General features: G+C 41.0%; 1 protein-coding gene and 1 long non-coding RNA gene across 14 annotated transcripts in view; one reads left to right on the top strand and one right to left on the bottom strand.

The window, feature by feature from the left end:
• Positions 1 to 13,207, bottom strand: part of LOC107034062 (uncharacterized) — a 39,701-nt gene extending 26,494 nt beyond the window's left edge. The window contains exons 1-2 of one of the 2 annotated variants that reach the window (XR_012072046.1): positions 13,046 to 13,207; positions 3,353 to 3,485 (exon numbers count right to left, since the gene is read on the bottom strand). This is a non-coding gene — a long non-coding RNA (uncharacterized lncRNA). Of the gene's footprint in view, positions 1 to 3,352; positions 3,486 to 3,584; positions 3,644 to 13,045 lie in introns of those variants that run through there. The other variant, XR_012072047.1, reaches the window with a different exon arrangement.
• Positions 13,208 to 13,263: 56 nt separating this feature from the next.
• Positions 13,264 to 21,309, top strand: part of GCNT1 (glucosaminyl (N-acetyl) transferase 1) — a 144,597-nt gene continuing 136,551 nt past the window's right edge. For 3 of the 12 annotated variants that reach the window (XR_012072050.1, XR_012072049.1, XM_072959627.1), the window contains exons 1-2: positions 13,264 to 13,387; positions 14,380 to 14,499. The gene's annotated coding sequence lies outside the window, so the exon portion shown is untranslated. Of the gene's footprint in view, positions 13,388 to 13,462; positions 13,535 to 13,995; positions 14,047 to 14,326; positions 14,500 to 21,309 lie in introns of those variants that run through there. The other 9 variants (XM_072959628.1, XM_072959635.1, XM_072959630.1 and 6 more) reach the window with 8 other exon arrangements.

Genomic DNA, 21,309 nt, shown 5'->3' on the forward strand with positions numbered 1-21,309 from the left:
TAGAATGACAATCTCCAGGTCCATCTATGTTAGTAGAAATGACATTATTTTATTCTTTTTTATGGCTGAGTAGTATTCCATTGTATACCACACACATCTTCTTTATTCAGTCATCTGTTGATGGACATTTAGGTTGTCTCTATGTCTTGGCTATTGTAAATAGTGCTGCTATGAACATTGGGGTGCATGTATCTTTTTGAATTAAGGTTTGTTATGGAAAACAGTATGGAGATTCCTCAAGACTAAAAACAGACTTACCATATGATCCAGCAATCCCATCTATAGGTTATGCTTTCCTCTTTGCATGCCTAGAAAATTTTGGTTGGATGCCAGACATTGTGAATGCTGCCTTGTTGGGGGCTGACTGTATTTTTGTTCCTATAAATATTCTTGACATTTTTCTGGGACACAGACAAGTTACTTGGAAATAGTTTGATACCTTTGAAGCTTTCTTTTGAGCTTTTCTAGTCAGGACTAGGGAAACTTTTACTCTAGGGATAGTTTTGCCCCCACTACAGTGTGCTTTATCTGGTGTCTCGTAGATTACAAGGAATTCCCCCCTGGCTGGTGAGAACAGGCATAGTTCTTTGTGAGTTCTAGGGATTGTTCCCTCTGCTCCTCCCAGGTGGTTCTTTCCTGGTGCTGGGCAGTTTCCTCATAAACATGCAATCTCAGCTGAAGACTGAACAGGACCCTCTACAGATCTTTGGAGCTCTCCCCCCATGTTGTTTTCTCCTTTCTAGTATTTGTCCCTGTAGAGTCTAGCTATTTTGCCCTTCCTGGACTCCTGGCTCTGTTTCTGTACTCACGAGGGCTGCAGAGCTCTGCTTGAGTTATTTGTCCCTAAGCTGCAGCCTGGAAACGTTCTCCAGGACAATCAGAGGCCTCACCTGATTTGTTTTCTGTTTTGAGGGATCACTGCCCTGTGCTGCCTGATGTCCAATTTCTGAAAATCATTATGTCAAACATAACTTCCATATTTTTTGTATGATTTTTTAAATTCGTTTCCAATGGGAACTGTTAAAATATAAAATTCAGCTAAGTAAGTTTTAAAAATTTTTTATTGGTTTTATTCAATGATCCATGAATATGATTCTAATCTAGCAGATAAGAAAAGAGCTCCAAGGAGCTGTACAAAGTGAAAGACTTTTATAGGCAGAAGGGAGCAGGGACATGGAAGTTATACAGGCAAAAAAGCAGACTGGTCATTGCAAGGTTTCCTTCCCTGAGGGGGATGGCAAGGATGGATCAGGCAGTTTACTTAACTAATGCTAATCAGGCAACGCCTGTATGACTGGCTTAGGATTCTATTTCTGTGAAAGCCAAAGTTGTAATTAAGGCTTGGTTTGAGCTTAATATAAGTGACTCCACTTGGGGCCTATTGTCTTGTTTTTAACAGAGGGTAAATCTGATCCCTGTGACTCTCTCTTGACAGGAAATGGAAGTCTGTCAAGCCCTTTATTTTAGAAAATGCTAGCTAAGTATAGTGGATTTTTCCAAGTTAATTAGATTTACTCCTAACAGTCAATGCTCATAAAAACTAGAGCTGATGCCTTCTATTTCTCAACAATTTGATGTGTATACTTTTGGTTTTGGATACCACCACCAGAGGGCACCTCAGCCACATTTCAAGTCAGAATTAAATAAACGATTTTACATCTGGAATGGTCTTGTTCACTGAGAAGGAGAATTCTAGTGCTCAGCTTGAAACAAGTCTGTGACTCTTCTGTCTCCTTTAACATGTTGGCCCACTCTCTCCTAAAAGGGCACAGTGTTAATTTGTTTCCTCTCCACCGTCTCCCACCCTTCCCCCTTCTTTGTTATGCCAGTGCCTCACAATTGTAACAGTTCCTCACAGCTTCTCCTGGTCACCCTCATTCTCAAAAGAGTGTATTCAGTGTCATCCCTTTCCAGGTGGCTTCGAGGTAGGAAACCCTGATGTCCAGGCACATTTCCAGGAGCCTAGAGAGCCTCTCTCCTTGAGAACTCATCCTCCTTGCACACTCAGTGTGTCCAGATCCTGCCCAACAAATGATGTACTTTCCTTTCTGACTACACCTTCTGGTTTCCTGAAACACATGTTTAAAAAAGATCAGCTTTTTTGAGGTATAGTTTCTACATGAAGATGAGCAGAATATGCCACCCCCAAATATGCCCCTTTGGCATAAGATTATCTTGGGCTTGTTATTTTTGAGAAACAGCAGACACAGGTGAAGCTCTGAAAACAGAGTAGAGGTTACCCTCTTGTAAGAGATAGTCACAATTCTAACGGAAATCCCCAGTTGTCAGGGTGCCTTCTTTACTGTACCAGGAAGAGGGGGAGGACGAAAACTCTAGAAACTTTAGAAACAACTATTTCTTACAAACAAACAGCTTAAAATAATCCATATGCCAAAGAGGCATATTTGGGGGTGGTATATTTTATTTTCTTTCAGTCCTATCTTCGAGACTGTAAAGAAGTTTCACAGTTCAGAAGCTCAAATTGATAGACTGCTCCATACCTTACTGAATCAGTCTGTCTTGAGAATAAGTCCGTTCAGTAAAACAGTTGTGTCTCATTTTAGGAGGTGGGTGAGCAGGTGGGCTCCCAAAGTTAGGCCTATCCTGCATAAATCAGGTATTTTAAGAAAAGACATTTCTATGGAAGCAAAAGGAAAACAAAGGTGAACGGTTGGAGTAAATTATAAACTCAGTGTCTGAGTCCTGAGGGCAGCCAGTTGAGATTGCTGGAGAAGATTTTTAGATGTCAAGGTCAAAGCATCTTTTGCTGTTTGAATGTCTCTGATGATGTCATTGGGTGTTTAGATAAATCCACTTGGCTAACAGGTACACACGTTGTCTAAACATGAGCTACTGCAGTGACCTCACTGAAGTATATGTCATTCACATTCAGTTTGCACGGTTTCAGGGAAAAGGGCAGTTTTCATTCTTAGTGATTCCTAATCAAAAGGGTGGGAGAAAATTGGAAACATTAGTTTGGAGGTTTATAACCATGTATTTGAGAAAATTAAAAATTTCAGGATCCAGTATAATTTACAGGTAAACAACAAAAACCCTGAAAGAAAATCAAGAGAGATAGAATCTAATATCGTTAAAGACGTGCAACTGAAACATAATTTTTCCCTCTAAAGAAACCCTTATTTCTACCAAAGATAGCCAAATTAAGACTAATTTGTTTATAAAATAAGTCTAGTCACAATAAACTTGGTCTGATTATTTACATAAATGCAGTAATAGTAGTAATTGACTATATAGGCTTTTTAAAATCTACTTTGTTGTAACTTTTCATAAGGAATATCAGATTGGACTTTTAAAAGCCTCTTAAGAATAGGAAGCTGTGCTATGGACTTACCATCAGTCTTCGCAGGCAATGTCCATGGATTTGGGTGAATTCCTCTCTTCTGGCGGTCTCCAAAATGTCTTTGAAGTTCCTGCCTTTCTGAGAAGTGATTTTCCTTCCTCACCTGGTTAGGCTGTCAGAATCCCTGTAAGCAAAAGACCAGGCTGTTCTTCCAAGGGGCTTTTGACTTCATAATGTCACCATTAGTTCCTTAAAACTTTCTGGCATGTTTGATTCTATGCACATTCTCAAATCTGATATTCCAGGCAAAGCTTTGATAATATAACCGATGTTTCCAACTGTCCTGTTACAAAGAAAACAGATTCTTAGTGAACTTATGCAAATAACTATATTGCCATGAAAATAAGAACACTCACTGAGAGTTTCTAAATTCTGGAGGTATTAGGTAGGGAGAAAAAGATAAAATGTTTCATCTCTGTTCACAAAGGTCTATTTTACCAAATTGTTGGTAGCTCAAGAGAAAAGTGAAAAAGGTTTCCTTAAATCTGGAAAAATAAAACATTTTAGAAAATCAGCAATGTTTCAAACCAAAATTCATAAAAATTATAATCATCCTCATCAGTTCACTCATTCCCATGTTACTAATTCTTGTTCTGCTTGAATATGATTTTTCCATTAGTTCTGGAAATTCTTATCCAGTTCAGTTTTATGATCTCAAAGTTATCAAAAACATGTGTTTGTCAGAGTCCTTTCCATAACTTTCCTTGAAGATGAAGCATTTTTACAGAAACACTTTTGCCAAAAGCATCAGAATAAAACAGTAACTGTAAATGACAAAAGACTTTAAAATGGCCATGGTTAAAGATCTGATCATTCTAATGCAATCAACAAGGAAATTTGCTTATTTCAGTGACAAACAACACTTCAGGATAGTAAGAATTATAAGTGAAAACATACCTGGACATATCAGATTATATACAATTTCAAGAACACATATTAATAACATATACCCACACAAATTAATCTAAGAAGGTTTATCATCACTTATTTGACAATGTTTCTCACATAATTTAAGATATCAAATAAGCCTAATCTCCTTTTGTAAAGAGAGAGAACAAATCTTTTGAGATGTTCCAGGCGCCCTCTAAAAAATCCCAAACTTAGTTCAAGGTCCAAAAAGTTTCCTTTAGAATTTACTTTTGGGATATTTGTTAAAAAAAAAAAAAAAGAGGTTTGGACATTTGACCAAATAGATTAATAGATCATTATGAAACAATACATACTTATCTATTTGACCAGAATGACAATAAACTTTCAAAGGCAAATACAGAAAATTACATAGTTCTCAGCAAAACTTACCTCTTAATATTGAGAAGACTTACTTTTCCTAAATAATCAAAGACCTGATTAAAACAACACAAAGCATAGAAAATTATTTAGAATTTATGCTTTCTAGGCAGATTGCTTAAAAGGTAAAGAAAAGCCTTTCATAATCTCTTATCAGAAGACCAACTGTCAAAAATACTTTGTCCTTCTAATAGATTAAAGATAATGAAATTTTAGTTTTACATAAGTACACTACTGATTCTAAAGCTTAATTTTATAACCCTTATAATAAATTCATCTACTTTAAGCCAACTTGGCCACACAAGGTAAGATATTCTCTCCCTCTCTCTCTCTCTCTAGTTTGTCCTTTATTTCCTTCTCTGTAATTTTGAAGTAACCAGTTTTTCTTTAGAACAAATTTACTTTATTTTTCCTTAACAAAAATGTGTCTTCATATCTCATACCCTTTTTTTATTCAAAAACACATCCAACTTTCCTTATATACAGAGTTGTTTCCCTTAATATTACTAGTAGTTTTAATCATATATATTAATTAGAATTTTTAACCTTTGGAAACTTAATTTCTCTTGAAAAGTAAGAAGTAAGGAATTGTGAACTATATGCTCACATTCTGCATTCTTTAGATTGGCAAAAAATACATTTCATAATTTCTAGAAACATGTGTCCTTTTTAACAGTATAATCTTTCAATATGGCACAAAACATGTTTACTAAGAAACCCAAATTTAGTTTTTCTGCAGGAAGCCAAAAGTAGAAAAGCCAGTGTTCAGTAGTTAATGCTTCACTATTTTATCTTACTTGGAAATGAACTATATATTCAGTAGATTTCTATCTTTCAATTTAGCAAACTCTAAAATTTCAACTTATCCAAAATGTACTTGGGAGCCATTTTTTAGCATATACATACATACTAAAATATATATCTTTATTATGTATATATATACATAATGAAATATAATTATTGCACCTAAAAACTCTTATCTAGTTTACAACTATCTAAATCATTAGGTCCCAACAATTATGTTTAGATGACTCACAAAAACTTCATGAGATTTTAGACAAAGTCAGCCATGATTGGCTAGTTTAATTAGTCAGCTAATTTTCTCACTGATACATTTTTCAACAGAGATAACATGATCTTATTTGACTAATCATCTCAGGTAGAATAAAAGTTGTTTGTGTGTATGATATTAAATGCTGATAACTCTGAAGATATGCCTATTTTAATTAAACCAACAAACTTAAACTAGCTTTAATACTGGATAATTTCCCAGATCACAAGACCCTGAAAAGCATTTGAGTTAGGGTCTATTATATTTCTGAGAAGTTTAGAATACTCAGTCCTTACAAGTGCTTGCCTTCAACCTAACTAAACAGAGCTCTTTTAAAAATTAATTTTGGCAATATCATATGGAGGTAGAAAAATATCACACATCTACAATATACACATATAGACATGCATAAACATATATACAGATGCAAATGGAGACCTCATAGCTATTGCCTTAAAAGTTTAGCCACGAGTCAGGCACATCAATATAAAACTCACTAGTTTACAGAAGAGCAGGTGGATCCACCTTTTGTTTTGGCAGTTGGAACAAGCTAAGTTCACCTGCTCAGATAGCTAAAGCCTTTTACCAATATTTGTGAAGAGGACATTCAAGATTTTCCATTAGCTTAATTTTCAAATACCTCTTCTTTTTTTCCCTTCGGATAAAAAACATTTCCCCAATGCTTGCATTTTGAAGGATGGCTTCTAGGTCCCAGAGAAGATGGGGGCAGAAAATCTACATCACAAAGGGACAGAGAAATTATCCAAGTTTTCTCCAAGATGGAGTTTTGGGGGCATATTTGCTCCTGCTATCAGAGGTCTAGAGTAATTTAAAATTTGAAAAATTTCTTTTTTTACATGAAAGACAATTTTGTTTCCAATGTCCAAATCTTTCATAACATCTAAAAGCATTTAGAGATGAATAGGGGAGACTTGGGGATTGGTAAAGGTAAGCAGGATTTGAATTGCTTTTAGAGCCACATTTCTGGTTTTGTAGAGATTTGCAAGACAAAGACAGTTGTTTCCAATTTCCCCAAAGAACTGATTTCAGTCTGAATATCAAGGAAATGATCTACCCATCCAAATAAACTTGCTTCTTTATGTCAGGGAGATATCCAACTAAGATGGAAATCCAAAGATTTCTATGTTCTAGTACTTCAGGGTTTAATGTAGTATGCCTTGAAAAACAAATCTGTATAAAACATGCGTAGAATTCAGGACATGTTTGCACGGTCTGTGGGGGTGATGAGTCCTACAGGTATTTATCAAGTTGTTGGGCTTTGGCTCCCAGTGTCTCCTCAGATCCTAGAGGAAAAGTCCAGCTACAACCTGGAGTCCTGGTAACAATCTGTACAGAGAGGTTTTAGTTCCTCAACAAGAGGGAGGGAGGGAAAATGGAAACATCAGTTTGGAAGTTATAGCCAGATGTTGCTGGAAACTGGAAGAATTGAAAACTTGTAAGGGGTTGACGAATTTGTGCAAGGTGACAAGATCTAGTACAAGTTGTAGGTAGGCAATGAAACTGGTTTTTCCATAGTGATGAAGAAACCAATTAAATCTCCACCTGACAAGTGAGTCTGCACATCCATCAGTAACCTGCAATTTACAAAGATGTGCACAATAGCTCAACAACAATGAATAGAACCAGAATCTGATCACCCAGAGGATTTATTACAGTTTTCTGTGAAACACAAAATTTCTCTTTACATTCATGCCCCTTTTGATCAAAGACAACCTTAAAGACGAATTATACTCAGTCACAAAATAACACTGGCCTCGTTAAGGTTGGCCTGATAATTTACAAAAGTGCAGCAAAAAAGCTAATTTAGCACATTTAGCTAATTTAGGCCTTTTAAAGTTTGCTTTACTGTAATTTTTTCATAGGGAATCTCTGGTTGGACTTAGACAAATCTCTTTTAAGACTAGGAAGCCAAACCATGAACTTCTTGTCACATTTCATCAGCAGTACCTATGAATTTGGCTAAATCTCTCTCTTCTCTCTGTCCCCAAATTATTCTAAGGTTCCTAGGCCTGTCAGAAAGTGACCTTTCTTATTCACTTGTAGGTCTGGAGCCCTGTAAGCCAGGTACCAGGTCTGTTTTCCTAAGAGGGCTTTGTAAGCATTGGCTCCATAATAAAGTCAACATTAGCTTCTTAAAAGTATCTAGTAAAAGAGCATCATTCTCAAATATGACATTCCACCAAAGCCTTGGTTTTATTATATCCTGTTAACAAAGAGGAGAGAGAGTCTTCCCGAACCTATGCAAATAACTATACAGTCATGAAAATAAGAATGTTCAGCAAGAGATTCTTAATTCTAAAGGAGAAAGCAGGGAGAGGAAAGATAAATTTCATTTCTGTTTATAAAAGCACAGTCTACTAAATTGCTATCAATTACAGATGGCTTAAGGGAAAACAGAAAGGGGTTCTGTACATCTACAAAAAAATAGAACATTACAGAATCAGTAATATTCCAAACAAAACTCAAAATCATCTTTCATCAGATCTTCACTCAGTCCTAAGTAATTCATGCTCTGATTAATGTTGCTTTGCAATCTCATGAACACATCTGCTTCTCTCTAGAGTTCTGGAATCTCTACTCACTTCACTGGTTTATCTTCAAAGTTATTTGAGTGATACCATCAGTCATCTGTGCCTAAGAGTACTTGGTTGGCAGAGTAGTTTTCCATGAGTCTCTGGGATAGTCCTTCTTTGCTGAAGACAAAACACTGGCCTGCAGCTGATTTGCAAGTACTTTCAGGTAAGCATCAGAGTAAAACAAAAAAATTATCTGCAGATGATGAAACACTTAGAATGACCAGGGTTAACTTATTACTGATAATTTTCACAAGTGAAAGATCTGATGAGAATCCATTACAAAAATAATGCAAGTAGCAAGAAAATTTGTTTATGTGGCATACAAAAATGAAGTCAATCCAAAATCAAAGTAGTATTGCCTGAAAACTGGGCTTGCCTCTTGGTAAGCCAAAGAACAGGAGGAGGAAGGATTTATTACTTGCAGCAAGTAAGGAGAACACTGGGGATATTTCCCAAAGCAGTGTCTCCCAGAACAGTAAAACTGGGGAAGTTTCAAGCTAAGGATGTATGCATATTCACGAGGGGCTTGAACAGAGGAGAATTCTGCTCAGAACTGGGGCAAAGATTGACAGCATCCAGGCTTCAGCAGACTGAAGTCTACAAGGGTCAGCAAAGCTCAGTGTCATCATTCCTTAGGTTCCAGTTCATCTGGTGATTGAGTGCTCTACAGGGTTTGGATCCTGCATGCAGCTCAACAATGCTAATCTTCACCTTCAGAAAGGAACTGGGAGTCTTTACAACTGATACGTTGTCTTCGATATGGTTATCTCCCTGGCCTGCTAATAGCTGTTTGTTCTGAGACCTATTCTTCTGCAAGGGCAATCAATGTGGCCAGACTAGGTCACAAAACGGCTTAGGCCTAAGATGGCTTCTCTTATGTTAAGAAAGCTATGTCAGGTTCTCTTCCTCCAGGGAACCCCTACCCTATATGCCTACAGTGGTAATAGAAGATTTTAAGAGTAAACATAGGAGGTAACATGTTTGTAAAGAATCATAGCTCTTTCAAAAGTGAGAGAACTTTGTTTTTCTCTTAAACAATGAAGAACATGATAAAGTCAACACAAGGCACAGGAAGTTATCATGATAAAATACAAATGCCTTCTAGGCATATTACTCAGTACTAATACTGTTTTACAACCTCTTATTAAGAACAGACCATAAGAAAATTTTGTCATTTTAACAGTGAGAACACCAAGTTCTGGTTTTGCATCAGTATAATATTTGATACTAAAGCTTAAAAACAATTCTTATAAATGAAGCCATCAAACCTTAGCCAGCTTGACAATGACAAACAAAAGTCCCTCTCTGAGAACCTTTTACAACTTTCTGCATCCCTTCTGGTTTTTTCTACTTTTCTCTTTCTCATCCTGAAACAACCAGTCATTAACCCTTAGGATAAAATTACTCTCCCGTTCTTAAAAAAATACATCCTGCATACCTTGCATACAAAGTTGTTCCTTTCTGGTGTTGTTTCTCCAAGTAGAGTCTCACCTACTGTTACGGGCTGAATTGCGTTCCTCTAAAACCCACGTGTTGAGGTCCTAACCCCTAGTGCCTCAGAATGGGACTGCATTTGGAGACACAGACTTTTTAATAGTAATTAAGTTAAATGAGGTCATTAGGGTGGGGCCTAATCCAACATGCTAGTGTCCTTGTAAGAAGAGGAAATAAGGACACAGTTACCAGTTAGGAAGGTGAGGGAAAGTAGAAACAGGAAACGTGGTTTTCAAGAAACATAGTTCAGCAATAAATAGAGTCCTAGTATCTCCTCAAGAGCTATACATAACAATCTGAGCTGTTCTGCAGAAACTAAGACCCCTACCCAGGTGGAGGATGGTGCCTACAGGCTGAGCACAAGCACGCAGACCCCAGACTGATTGAAACCAGAAGGTTGAAGATTAAGACTTATCTTGAAACAACACCACCAACGAATCAGAAGGCAGTTGGCAAGCTGCCACCTTCACCTCAAATGTTGCCTTTAAAAACCTTTCCATGGGGGAGGGTATAGCTCAGTTGTATAGGGCATGCCTAGTATGCATGAGGTCCTGGGTTCAATCCCTGGTACTTCTACTACATAAATAAATCTAAGTACCCCTCCCACCTCCAAACAAACAAACAAACAAACAAAACAAACAAACCCTTCCCTGAAAGCCATCAGGGAGTTCAAATCTTTTGAGTACAAGCTGCCTGTTCTCCTTGCTTGGGACCCTGCAAATAAATGCTGTACTTCACCACAACCTAGTGTCAGTAGATTGGCTTTGCTGTGAGGTGAGTGAGAGGACCTGAGCTCAGCTTGGTAACACTAGTAACAAATGTTATTAATCCTTTCATTTTTTAATTAAATTTTTAAAAATAATATTTAAAACAACAGATCCAAGTATTATCACTTCAACATATAATATTTTAACATAAATTTAAATGAGATATTAAATTTTTTTCATACTAAGTCTTCAAAATTTACTGTGTATTTTACGCTTGCCACATATTTAATTACAGTCTAGACACATTATGTGGGCTCAGTGGACACATGTGGCTAGTGGCTACCATATTAGACAATACAATTCTTGAGTTTATGCCAAAGAGTAGAATTGCTGGGTTGTAAGATCTGCACATTTTCTGTCTCTGTTTTTAAAGATATAAATGTTTAATGATATGAGTAGACAACTGAAGGGTAAGCAAATTTGATCACCCTTTTAGAAATGAAAGAGTATTCTTAATAAGCATAGGGCAGGAAAATTTTTCCTTTTTCCCTTCTAGGTTTTTTGGTTATCTTAATAATTTAATCGACACAAGACAGATTAACAGGAGGAAAACAAATAAAAGTTTATTAACACATACACATGGGAAAGGCCCAGTTATTTCCCTAATTGGTACAAGTGCTCACCTTAAATACCATTTTCAACTAAGGAAGAAAAGAAGATGTGGAGATGGGGTGGGGGTCAGTCAGTTTGGGCAGATATCCGGAAAAAGCACACTAAACAAGAGGATGGTTGTTATGCATTGATAAGAGTTTCTAGAGATTTGGCCATCCCTCTTCCTAGAACAGCAAGGGTGATTTCCCTCATATGTAAATATCTTTACAAAATGGGTATTTGTCAGAGCATCTCATCTGCAATTTCTTAAAAATAACCAGTTTAAAATAGTCTTTATGTCAAAGAGGCATAATGAGGTGGCAAATTCTGCTCCCCTAAATAGAAATACTAAGTTTTGACAATTAAAAACAAACTTGAAATAGCCTTGACGTAAGCAGAATAAGAAAACATTAGTTAAGTGAGGATGGAGGAAACATGTTTATTCTAGTGGAAAGAACCGACAGGCTTAGTTTCAAATACTGAATTAATAAAACTTATGAATTTAATTTCATAAGGCAGTTTTAGGGTTTTAGCATAATTGCCTTCACAATGGCTTTACTTAAGGAATTTAAAAATACCATTTTGTCCCTTAGTAAGAAAAAGGTCATCTAGATAAGCAGTAGATGGAAAAAACAAATCACAATTACTTCTTTTCTAGTTCTGACCAAAATGTAAATTCCATGTATATTTGCAGAAGATATCTGGGGTTCATGCTTTTTTCCATGATAAAAACATAAACCAGTTTAAAAGGGGTTTGTGAACAAGGAGCTCCCCTTGTTCTAGGTCTTGTACATAATGCATTATTAGAAGATTCCTAAATAAAATTAAAACAAGATGTTCCAAGATTGTCATTGGAGGGGGGCATCTCCTCTGGGAAGAGGCAAGATTTACTGTTCCCCAGGAGTAGTTCATTAGTGATTGTAGTGACTATGCTGTTGTCAGTCCAGCTGGCCTGCACCGTGCTGCTTCACTCAGTAACACCCTGGCACAGCGGTGGGGAAGAGGACAGAGCAGTCCACCCAGAATACTCCAAAGTCTAGAAAAGAATGGGCCAGGTCTTCACAAGATACAGGTGGGTTAATATGGAACTCCTGTGCTCTACGGTGTGGCTAATTCACTCTCCACTTACTGGGCCCTGTCATCCTGTACTCTGCGTAGACTGTCTAGCAGCCACCCTCTTCCCGAGGACATCTAACCCCATCAGGTCCAAAGCCCAAGAGGGTGAGACTCAAGAGATTCAGTGGTTCCCAGCTCTGCGCTCCCTTTTCACGTGTCTTCTTGTTAGAAGGTGGGAGCCAGGCAAGCCTCCTGTTACAGGGAAACGTACCCACTCATAGGGTCTCAGCTTTACCCGACAGCCCCAGCAAGATCCCGTGGGCAGAGAACTAACCGTACAGTTAGTTCCTTCATTTACTTCTATACATGTGTGTTAAGTGAGTAAGTGATACGAAGGTAAGAACTCGTTCTGCTCTCCAAGAGTTAAAAATCCAAGGGAAGAAAATACATACACAATATTCCCCTTGCTATAAAGGAGACCGCCAACTTTAATAATTGGCACAATGCTATGTGTTGTAAGGGCGGGAGCGAGGTGTTTCCTATTTTGTACAGCACTGTGGATGGTTCCACAATTTAATTTAATCTCAGTTTTCATGTGAAAATACACACGACTGTAATGAGTTTTTAAAAATACTAAACTTAGTAAGCCAGGCTCATCAGGAAAAAGAATCCTACATGGTCACCTCTAAACTTTAACATGATACAAAAGGCTTTGGCATTAATTTTTTTTCTTTTTCGTTATAAAACGTATTTCTATTTTTAAAATCAGAAAAGACAGCCCTTGTCGCGTTTCCTGCCTCCGAGGAAGAGGGGATAAAATTTTGAAGAAGACTTCACTCACCCAGTGCCCAGTCCTTAAAGCGGTTCTTTCAGCTAAGAACCCGGGCGAACCTGAGGAAGCAGAGGAAGCACGCGGAAGCCGGCCCTCTGTCCAGACCACGGAAAAACGCAGAGGGCGCGCTGACCTCGGCCAGGAGCCCGGCGGCCGCCGCGCACCGGCGGAGGTGGGCGCGACGGGGATGCGCTGGGCGGGGCCTAGAGGGGCGGGCCCACGGGCGTGGCGCACGGGCGCTCGGGTGGGCGGCCCCAGGCTGGGCTGCGCGGTCCCGCAGCGCCCGCAGCGCAGTGCGGCGCAACGCAGCGCGGGGCGAGCAGGCGCCCCGAGGCCAGACGCTCGCGGCAGGTAACCAACTCCCCACAACTTCCCCAGCTTGGCCTCCAGCGGCGGGGGAGGGATGAGAAGAATGGGAGGGAGGGAGGCGGTTCTTAGCCGGGGTCCCGCTGCGCCGAGTAGGGTCGGCTCCGTCCGGGAAGAGGAAGCTGAGCCTGGGTAAGGGGGAGAGGACGCGCGTTGGGAATCCGCTTCGAGCTTGTGCGCCCGGGGCTAGGGATGGTACCGGGTGCCCTGCCTCAACCCTACTCTTCCGTCAGGTCAGGGCAGCCAGGGGCCAGGAGTCTCGTGCCCAGTGTCACCTGGAAGCCACTTTTTCTGGTCTTTTTTCTGCTGGTCCACACAGCGAGTAGAAGCTTAAGAATTGGAGTTGGCGGCTGAGGGCGCGGAGAGGCAGGGAGCAAACTGTTACTCTGGGCCCACGGGCCCAGCGGCTTTAACTTCATTTAATCCTAACTATAGCCCTGCGGAGAGGCACTTACGACTCCATTTTACTGATAAAAAAGCCCACGCCAGGATGATAAATGACTCACCCTGGGGCAAAGCGCTGAAAAAAGAGACGCTAGTCGAGGGGCTCCGAAACCCTCAGGCGTCTACCTCTCTTCCTGTTCCCTCTCCAGCCTTCACGTGCAAGTCTGGGGAGCGCGCGCTGCTGGGCTGTGATGACACAGGTGATTCTTCTTAAAGACTACCTCTGCTCCTGCTCCTTTCCTGGGTTTCTTTTTGGTTTTGTCTTGTTAGCACGCAATTTCTGTTTTTGTCTCTCTCTCTCTTTTTTTTTTTTTACGGGAAGGAGGTAATTAGGTTTATTTATTTACTTATTTAAGTGGAAGTACTGGGGATTGAACCCAAGAGCTTCTGCATGCTAGGCAGGCACTCTACCACTGAGCTATCCCCTACCCTGTTAGCACCCAATTTCTGATTTAAATTTTTCCAATTTTTGTTTATTAGCTTTTCAAGGTGGAAGAAGCTCTCGCTCACAACTCTTTACCCCCTCCTTGCAGCCCTTTCTCTCGATGCGGAGGAAAACCCAGAGACCTTTGCCCGCCACACACTCCTGTTTTTCCCGGTGGATGAGGTCGCCTGTAGATCCGGGCTGGGCTTTACGGGCTTCCCGGTTGAAGGTGAGTTTTGTAGCCACTTGGCATCCCACACACCCTTGGGTTTGTTGTTTCTTTCTGAAGAGAAGAGAGTCTTCATTTTACAAATAGTAGAACAAAAGGCAAATTGGGAGGCTGTACCTTGTGCAGGGAAAGCATGGTGCCTTGAGATGAGAAAAAGCCACAGCTTTTTGTGGTCTGTATTTGGTGAGTGGTAAGGGGGGCACCCGGTTAGGGACTTGTATGCCACTCTGGGCACTCTGAGCCCCCTTTTAGAGCTGTCTGAAAGGCAGGTTTGTTTTATAGAGGGGAGAAGGAGGGCTGAATGGTTTTTCAAGATCAGTGTAAATTACCTGCTAGGAGCCCAGGCAGTTCCAGATGCCCCCAACCCGCCGTTCCTGCCAGAGGTTTTGGTAACAGATTTCAGTTATGGCAAGAAGGAAAACCAAGCTCTGTGGATATCTGCTATTGCTTAGTGGATTTTTGGAGGTCTTCAGGATGGTAGCTGTGGGAGACTTTTGAGTTCTTAGAAATGGCGAACTCCTCTGTTCAAAACAATGTAGCATATGGTGAATTTACTTTTACAAAGTTTTACTGGTAGATGAAAGAAGTTGGTGGGCTCCCCCTCCCCCCATTTCCTGGTGAGGGTTTAAAGGTTGCCTGTCAACATCTCTGCCCTTCCTTCAGCCTGACCCTGGAAAGAACCCTCTTAGCCTTGGCCCCAAATATGCACTGGATTCCGTCCGTCATTAATTATAATTTATCCTTGATTGACTAGAGGACTGCTTCAAGTCACAGGTTGCTTTTCCACTTGCAATTTAGTTGCTTAACACTGAAAAATGTTTTCCTTGAGAACAATCATCTATCTACGATATCAACTCTACAGATCTGTAGGGACTGAACAGGTAATGCGTGGGAGAGCGAGATGGACCTTGGTTGGTTCCCAGATGACCCACAGAGGACCTGCCATCATCTGGGTGGGTGTCAGCCATTCTTTCCCCATAACTGTGCAGGAATTCTGGGCCACTGTGGCCAGAGCGCCTCTCCTCTGCCCCACCCCTACCCCCAACGAGCTGAAAAATTTTATTTTTTTAAAAAAAATGAAGCCTGATTTTAAACACTGGCTTTTTCTTCTTTTTAAACACAAAGGATGAAACCAAATCCGGTTCACGTGTCATCTATTTTCAGATTTTTTAGAAACTGCTATGCCTAGTGATTACATTCTCAAGTGAATAAAAAAAATCTGACCTATGATAGAAATATTGTACATTTTTCATGAAAGAAGATGGTAGGAAGCAAATTAATACTATTGAGAATGATTTCTTATGATTCTCAATGTCTGTTTTCTATGAAGTGTACATTAGTTCACTGAGTAGTCTTTTTATGGTCCAACCAAGGATGTATGTCACTATTCATAGGTCTAACTCAGCATGTCAGACACCTAACTCCCTGCCTTAAAAAGGGAGTTCCCAAATGACTGTTCTTATACATCAGGTGTGTTTCTCCTGGGGCCTGTCTGTATTCTGAACCATGGTGGCTTTGACACAAGAGGTGTGGCTTAGGGTTGTCATATATCCTTGTTGTCTATCTGTGGCAAATGCATGTATGATTAGACCAGAGTTTCTCAACTTTGGCACTTTTGACATTTTTGGCCAGGTAATTTGCTGTTGTGGGGATTGTCCTGGGCATTGTAAGATGTGTAGTAGTGTCCCTGGCTTGACCTACTGCATGCCATTAGTCCCCTCCCTCTAGTTATAACAACCAAAAATGTCTCCAGACAGTGCCACATGTCCCCTGGGGAAGAGAGTCACCCAATTGAGAAAAAAAAATGAGCTAGTATTTAAAATGCTCTAGACATTTATTAACTAACCTGTAAACTAAACACAATTAACTTTAAACTTCTTATGACTAGAGAAGCTATTTGTAAAGTTGAAACATCTGACATTTAAAATATTTTTGTGATAAAGGTGACTAACTGATGTTCTTCGTCAACGGCCCTGTGTGTCCTGCCAGGTTTCACCTCCAAAGAAATTTCATGAGTTTGATGCAGCTGTAAATTTCTAAAGTTTAAAATGTGGAAGCTAAAAAGGAATTCTGCAGTGGTTTTCATTTTTCTGTTTTTAGTATACTCGATGTCTTTCAATTTTTTTTTAAGGTGATGGAGGATCAGTGGACCATGGTTATTGATTTGGAAAAATTGACAAAATCCCTGTTATTAAAATGCCAAACAAAAAATTCTAAGCAAAAATTTTAGTAATGAGATGCAATGTAAATCATGTTCAGAGTAGAATTTAGTTTTAAAAGAAATTAAAACCTTTTTACCTCACAGCAGTAACTAAGACAACCATATATTTCTGTAGTCTGAGAAATCTTGACTTTATGAAAGAGAACTCTACATTATATTGATATAACTTATCAGAAGAAAACTTACCTTTTTTAGATCTTACCTTGGGAGGTTGAAAACATTGCTGTAGTTACGAACAATGCATCCTTAACTAGGGATTGGCTATTCATTGGGCCCCCTCCAGAAATCAGGCTCATTGGTAAGACTTGGGACTGGCTACATAATTTGTGGGGCCCCTTGTTTAAACATGATGAAGAATTTCAAGACGGCAACAGGCAGCTGAGCATTAAGCAAAGCGCACCCAGGAAGCTGGCCCTGGTCAAACTCTGTCCATAGCTCAAAAGAGGATTGGATCACAAATGCAAATCCAAAGAAGGAAGTGTTCCTGCTGCTATGAAGTGCCCAGAGTTTCTGATTCATTGATTGTCCTGATGTTTCCAATCAGAAGTCTACATGTATCTGATAATCAGTGCACTCAGTTTACTAAGAACTTCATCCCATGATTAATTTTTCTTTTACTAAGGAGGGGGCCAAATTGTTAGTGAGGATCCTGGGTACCTGAGTGACTTGTTTATTCATTAAAAAACTACTTACTGAGCACCTGTTAGATACCTGGCAGTGCCAGCTCTGGGGCTATAGTTGTGAATTAGGTGTGTGTGTGGGGGGAAGGGGTAGTCCCTACCTTTATGAACCATTTAGTCTAGTGGCTCAAGGAGCGGGGACAGACACGCACATGGTCATTAGGCCCTCACAGTCATATGTGGTACTTCAGAAAAGCACAGATGTCCGGAGACCATTTAACCTGGGGACCTAACCTAGTTTAGGGGAAGGGTTGGTTCCCCTAAAAAGAGATATTTAAAATGAGGCCTTAAAAATGAGTAGGAAGTAGTCTGGTGAATTAGGATTTGAAGTTCCAGACTGGAATGGTTGAGACCAAGGAAGGAATGTGACTTAGGATGAGGCCTGTGGGCCACTTTTTCGGACAATGGACTTTAGTGAAAAGGTAGTGGGAACTTCTGAAAACTTTTCAGTTGGAGATGAGATGCTTTGATTTGGATTAAAAACAATCATTGTCACTGCTGTGTTTGGAGGGGTGGGCTCTGTTGGCACATATAGTGCCTTTGGGCAAACCAGAAAGAGGCTTCCCTTCTGGATAGACCAGTTAGAAAAGATGCACTGCTTGTCCCACTAGGTCAGGCCAGAGGCAGCCCCCTGAGCCAGTCACTGTGCGTGGGCACCCTGGGGAGCAGGGAATGGGCTGTGGTGGTCCAAAAGGCTTTTGCAGTCACCCAGGGATAGAGAGGGAGCAGGGGAACAGGGAGAAAGAGAGACTGACTTTGTAGTTGAAACCAGTACAAAGGTAATGTATATAGTTGATGGAGAGGGTGATATCAAGGATGATTTCAAAGTTCGGCATAAATAACCAAGTGAGATAGGATGGTGAAACCATTTATGGACAAAGGACACTAGAGAAGAAGTGGGTTCACACGAGGTTGGGGAGGGAAGATAATTCCATTTGGATGTGTTTGCTTGTGAGACATCCAGGTGGAGTCGGGAAGTAGGCAATGGGAACTCCTGAAAGAGATCTGGGGTGGAAATAGCTGTTTGGGAGGTGTTGCAAATAAATAATCATTGCATATGAGAAAAATCATCCATTGCTCACCTACCTCAGTCTGTAAGAGCATGAGATGCTTAAAAAAGATCATCCAAAGAGGGGTATGGAATGGGAAGAGAATGGGGCTGGCCCTGCAGAGTTTGAGCATTGTGCTTGGAGGAAGAGGAGAAGCTGTTGAAGACTACTGGGAAGCCAGATGCACATGCAGGTTAGGGAGAAAATGTGAGATCTGTGGCTCTTTTTCTTTTTCTTTTTGATTTGTCTTTTTCAAATTGAGACTGGGGAGACTTGACCATGTTCTAATGCTGTTGGGAAGTTTCTGGTTAAGAGGGAGAGGCTACAGATGTGGAAGTGAGGGATGAATGCTAGGGCCAGATTTCAGACAAGATGAAAGGGTGGCTTCCAGAGCACAGGCCTGGAAGTTGGGCTTTGCTGGGAAGTGGGGGTGGGGGGGAGATGGATAAAGGGTCCTTAGATTTGGGGACCAGAATTGTGAGGACTTCACTTTTCCCTGGAGAAGGAGGCAAAACCATCTACCAGGTTCGGTGTACTTGTTTGTGAAGTGAGAGATTTCGTCACGCCAATATTTATTGAGCTTTTTCTTTTTTAAGTGACACACATTTATTTATTTATTTATTTTTTTGAGAGGAGATAATTAGGTTTACTTGTTTGTTTGTTTGTTTATTTAATGGAGGTACTGGGGATTGAACCTAGCACCTCGTGCATGCTAAGTACAGGCGTTGCCACTGAGCTTTCCCCTCCGGGACTTGGTGAGCGTTTTCTAGTGCCGCACACCGTGGTAGGCTCTCTGGATGGTGTTAGGAATGCTGTTGTTACCATTAGTTTTGGCCCTTGTGCTACAGTAAGAAATTGTCTCTAGTTCCTGACACAGAGTTTCTAAAACCCTTGGCATTTCCTGAGAGATAAGGATGATAAAAACATCTTTTGTTATTCCCGGAAGATCTCCTTTCCACACATGGGCTTATGCTAATGAGGTGGCTTAGGTGTGTGTATGGAGGGTAGTGCTGGGGGAGGCCCTAGGTAGCCTCAGGATGGGACTGGTCACCAGAGAGACCAAGGTATTAGTCTGACCTTTGGGAAGGGGAGAAGGTACCTAGGGATTGGGTTATAAAAACACTTTAACAATGCTGTTTAAAGAGTTTCTGGTTGATGAACCCATCAGGTGCTAAGCAGGGGTGGCCTGCCAGGAAGCTCTGCACCATTACCACCCGCTCTGCCCTGTGGATCTTTTCTATTTGGCTGTTCCTGAGTTGTACCCTTTTTAATAAACAGTAGTAGTAAGTTAAGTGCTTTCTGGAATCCTAGCAAATTGTGCTAGCAAATTTTTGAACCTGGGGTGGGAGGTGGGGCCATGGGAACTCCCAAATTTGTAATTGGCTTGGGCACCCCATCTGCAGTGGCTTCAGAAGTGAGGGCAGTCTGGTGGGGCTGAGCCCTTAATCTGTGGGGTCTGGGCTAACTCCAGCTAGTTAGTGACAGAATTAATTTGAATGGTTGGGTACCCAAGTGGTGTCAGAATTGGTTGGTGTCAGGAGGAAAACGCCCCCACATTCGGTGTCAGAACAGCAATCCCCCACCAGAGGTTTGTAAAAGCAGCTCACGCTTAGCCCTGCATACCTGAAATGGCCTCTTGCCACCTTTCCTCCATGTTACTTCCTGCCTTTGACCTTATGCTTGGTGACTAAAGGCAATAATGCTCACCTGAGAGTTCATTCCTGATGGACGTCAAGGCCCCCCCCCCCAGGCGGGGGAGGTAAGGCTTCTGGAGGGGAAGGGCCTTCCCCAGTTCCCTCCTGAGTGCGCAGGCCCAGGTTCTCCAGGGTCCCAGCGATGGCCATGCATTAGGGAACACCTGGGAGCTTTTAAGATTCCTGCCCCTCAGGTCAGACTCCAGACCAATTCCATCAAATCTCTGGCAGAGGAATTGGTGTTCTTTGCAACCTCCCTGGTAATTCTAATATATGTGCAGCCGAGGTTGAGAACCACTGACCTGGTGGCTCTCAGACTGGTTAAAGCCATTCTGCCCTGTGGCGCTCCAGTCTGTCACCTGGAGTTGACTGTATTTGCTGATTGCATATGAAAATTAGGTTGAGGCCATTATGAACCAAATAGATTGGCATCCAAAGCAGAATGCGAATGACAATTCTTTGGGGTGCCAAAGGAAAGTATAAGACCTTTTATTTGTAATTTTGTGAACATTTAAGAAAGAAAGCAAGCTGAATTGCTGTTTAAAGTCTGTATTGCCAGTGGTGCCTTCTCAGTCTGGTGTCCTGTACGGGGAGGGGAGTGTGATTTCCTCAGGAGAAGGAGGAGGTGGGGGTTCCTTGTCCAGGCAGGACCCTCCTCACATGGCCGCTAAGTATACTGTGAAGTATTGCGGTGGGCAGGTAACAGCGTATCACTGAGCAGTTTAGTTTTACAAACACAAAGGCTTTAAATCGGGGCATCTCTCAAAGGGTATACGAGACTTAGCCCTGAGTGTGTTACAGGTGTCCTGAGATTCTATTTGATTCTCAGCTTTCTCCCTTCAGCCAGTGACCTTTTTGGACATGTCCAGGCAGAAGAAGGATCTCCGATCCAGAGGGTAGAGGCTTTATACCCCTCTGTCATGCTCTTGGGGGGTGGGGGGTGGGGTGTGATCATCTCTGCACTGCTGAGCTTCCCTGGCGCTCTTATCGGCGCACACCTGAGAGGGGTGAGTTCACAGGTATCTGTGCTTTCTTTAACAAAGAAAGGACAGGGGTTCCAGATTTGCTGCCCTTTCCCAGTCTTGCTATGCCTGTCAATAGTTGCAGATACTTCGGAGAACAGTCCAAGATAAATTGCTTTTCAAGAAAAATTTGTGCTATGGAGA

The sequence above is a fragment of the Vicugna pacos genome, chromosome 4 (assembly GCF_048564905.1).
Source record: "Vicugna pacos chromosome 4, VicPac4, whole genome shotgun sequence".
In the NCBI taxonomy this organism is placed as follows: domain Eukaryota; kingdom Metazoa; phylum Chordata; class Mammalia; order Artiodactyla; family Camelidae; genus Vicugna; species Vicugna pacos.